The following is a 4,023-nucleotide window of genomic DNA, read 5'->3' on the forward strand; positions in this document are numbered from 1 at the left end:
AGTCCAGAAATAAGTACCTACATCTATGGGTCAACTGATTTTTGGAGAAAAAGTGCTAGAAAACTGGATTTCCATGTACAGAATGAAATAAGATTCATGCCTCACACCATACACAGAAACTGACTCACAAGAGAACAAGGACTTATATGTAAAAATTAAATCCATGAAATTCTTAGATGACAAGGCAGAAGCAAGACTGAGGGACCTGGTTTTTCTCCATATGTCATTATCAAGTGTGACCACAAAACCATAAGCAGCAAAAGAAAGAACAGATAAATAAAACAGGGACCTTGTCAAAATGAAATACTTGTCTTCATCAAAGGAAATGGAAAACGGAGAGACAACCAACAGGTTGAGAGGACATTTTGGGGACTCAGTCAAGGGGCTAATCTCTGAAATATGTTTAGAAACTTCCAGAACTTAATAAAAAGACAGTATCTCCATGACATAGGACATCCAAACGGCCAACAAGTCCATGAAAGATGCTCAGTATCGTTAGCCATTGTCTTAATTCCTGTGTGCCGTCCAGCCAGTTCCATCTCATGGGGACCTAACAAGACGGAGCCCTGAAGGCTATCATCTCATGGGGGCAGGTTACCTGGTCTTCTCCCCCGCAGAGCAGCTGGTGGGCCTGAAACAATGATGACCACTTCTGGTTCTCATGCGAGTGCTTTAACCACTGGGCCCACAGGGCTCCTTCCTGAAACGTTCTGAATCAGAATCTACATTTTCGCAAGATCCCAGGTAGTCCTTACAGATGCACACCTGAAAGTAAGACTCACCTGGGGACCTTGGTAAAAAGTGGATTCGGATTCAACACGTCTGGGGTGGGAATGCAGCTGTCCAGCAGGGGATCTGACCTGAAGGGACTAGTTCCACACTAGTTCCAACCTTTGTAGTTAGAGGTGGGTGGGCCGCATAACCTCTGCAGCACCAGGACTCTTGGATCAGGCTTTAGGGACGTGCACATCAAAGCCACCACAAGATACTACCTTCCCTCCATTCAAATGGCAGTGATCAAAAACAGAGAAAACAACAGATGTTCCTGAAGCTGTGGAAAACTGGAACCCTCGTGGGAACGTCAATGGGCACAGCAAGGAGCTGATTCCAGAACCAGCGTGTAAGCCCCAGAACCCAGACTTGGGAGAACTGAAGGCAGAATGCAAAATGTCCACCAGTGGTCAGTGCAGTTTGTAAGCAATCTAAATGTCCACCAAGAGATGAAGGGGCTCAAGGTGCAGTCTATGCGAGCCATGGACCACTACTTAACCGTAGAGAAAGGGGTTTCTGATTCATGTCATACATGGATGAGCCTTGAGAACATCACGCCGAGCACAGCCAGTCAGTCACAAAAGGACAAACACTATGTGACCTTGCTTCTATGAAAGTAGCCAACCACTCTCCCAACCACTATCTCGACACCCCAGGTTACCAGTGTTTACTAGGGGTAGGAGAGAAGGGAAGGAGAGAGCTCACTCAGGGGCACTGAGTTTATGCCAACAGTGGTGGAATGGGGTGGAAAGGGACAGTGAGATGATAGAATGGGACAGTGGCACTGGGCTGGAAGACACATCGGTGGCCCGGGGCTGGGGATTGTGTGCAAGGTAGACCACAGAGGGGCAGCAGCAGCAAATTTGGGGGTGATGGAGCTGCTCTTGAATGTAGCAATAGATAAACCATTCTATGCCTTTAACTCTATATGTTTGTAATACAGAGACCCAAACACCAAAATAAGTGTGCATGAAATTTAAAAGCACATTTTTTTTAATGGAAAGAGAGCCCTGATAGAGAACTCGAATGGTAGGTTCAGGCTCAGCAGATGTCAACAGACTAGGACCACCCCCTCTCAGCCCCTTAAGAGCATTCCCTAGAAGTGGGGGACATGACCAGCTAGCACATCTGGGGACATTCCAGGAAAGTCTGCATTGCAGGGATCCTAACTGGACAAAACTGACTCAGTGACTTCTTAGTGGACCCTTAGGACCACATGGAACATCGAAAATAATAAGGAATCAAGTGCAGAAAAGGGGGACAAGAGAAAAGAAAGTCATGTCACACTCCTATGGCCAGATGTCATGAGGACCTCAGTCAAAAACATGGCCCAGGCGAGCATTTATCCGCCTGCTGGGTGTTTTTGCCCCTTTGGTTTTCTTACTTCAAAATAAGATCGTGCAGTGTGCATAGGAATTTGTTCATAGTTTTTTTATATATATAAACTATAGTCCGGCACTCCAACGGGTCTGAGGGACAGTGAACTGGCCCCCTGTTTAAAAAGTTTGAGGACCCCTGATGGCCAAACAACAAACTAGCCACCAAAGGAGGGGGGAGGAGTGTGGCAAATAATTTACAGTCTCTTTGAGGAAAGTGGAGCTCTAGGGGAGCAGTAAAGCACCTGGCTGCTATCCAAGGTTCAGCAATTCGAACCTGTCAGCTTCCATAAAGAGGTACTGCCCCAGAACCCCTGGGGGCAGTTCTGCTCTGTCCCATTGGGTCACTATGTGTTTAATGGGCTGAGGAGCGTATCTGTACAGGGTGGGCAGGTCACAGTTAAGAGTACACTTTGCTTCCTGGACATTCAGCATCTTCACTCAGCAGGACCTGAGTCCACACAACCCCTCCAGTGAAGGGTACAGGGTACAGAGAGCTCTGCTCTCAACTGTCCGGCCCAAAGTGCCTGGCCATGCATCCACATGATCAGGTAATCTGAATCTGATCGGGGCTGCTCTTAATGCACCCCCTCCTCAAGTCTACTGCAGGGTCTCTTTCACTCTAAATGCCTCCTCTGGGGTGCTGCACCTCCATTTACTGGATGCTCCCTTACTGGGGACCCTGCACAATGCAGAGGGACTGTCAGAACCAGACCCCAGCACAAGGTGCCCACAGAGAGAGAACTCTGGTGTTGAGGTGTTACAAAGCTGCTACCAAACCAGCTGTGCACATCCTGGCCCTGCCCACCCCCCACCCCCCCAGTGGATTCCAACTCAGGGCGGCCCACTTGTGTCCCGGTAGAACTGTACTCCATTGACTTGTCAGTTGCTGATTTGGGGAGGGTGGGTTGACGTAGATTGCCAGGCCTTTCTTCCTTGTCCCCTCTGGGTTAGCAGCCCAGGGAAACACCGAAACCAAAGGAGCACAGTGACAAACACCTAACCAAGCCAAACAACAAAAACAAAACCCCACTCCAGTGCTGCCAGCTCACTGCCATAGCGACTCACAGCAACCCTATAGGGCAGGGTAGATTTTCCGTGACCGTAACTGTTTAGGGGAGTAGAAAGCCCATGTTTCTCCCGAAGAGCGAAGAGCGGCTGGTGGTTTTGAAGTGCCAACCAATTCGTTTTGAAGTTGCAGACCAATTCTTAACCACTAAGGGCCCCTAAACTAAGGTCACTGCACTAAGTGGATTCCGACTCACAGAGACCTTATAGGGCCAGGTAGAACTACCTGTGAGTTTCTAAGACTGTAAACCTTTATGGGGGTAGAAATTTCGCCTCACCTTTCTCCCGAGGAGTGGGAGGTGGCTTCAAACTGCTGACCTTCCAGTTAGCAGACCAACTCATAACGAGCCCACCACGCCAAATCAAGTCCAGTCAATTCGGACGACTCAATCTTTACCAAGGCGAGAGTCTCGTAGCTTGTCTCTCCAAGAGGCTGTGGGGCTTGAATCGCCAACGCCTAGCCCACAGCGCCCCCAAGGCTCCTTCTCGCTCCCCACCTGCCTGCCCACACAGCAGGCTTTGGAGGAAGGGCAGGGGACGCATTATAAATAAAGAGGGGTGACAACACTTGTACACAGGCAGTTGGTAAAGTTTTTACGCGGGGCTTTCGCTAGCCGAGCTAGAGACAGGCACGGATCATTTTCGCTCTGGCCCGTGGCTCCGTCCACCTTTTAAACACCAAGTGCCCGTTACTTTTCAAGTGAACACAAACAGTGGCCTCGTTAGGGGACGGGACGCTGGGGCACCTTCCGCCCGGCCCTAAGACGAGAGTACTGCGACCCTGGGGTCTTGCAGGGGGCTCGGAAAC

This window comes from Echinops telfairi, unplaced genomic scaffold (genome assembly GCF_000313985.2).
Source record: "Echinops telfairi isolate 266 unplaced genomic scaffold, ASM31398v2 ScPeMD7_5;HRSCAF=22, whole genome shotgun sequence".
Lineage (NCBI taxonomy): Eukaryota > Metazoa > Chordata > Mammalia > Afrosoricida > Tenrecidae > Echinops > Echinops telfairi.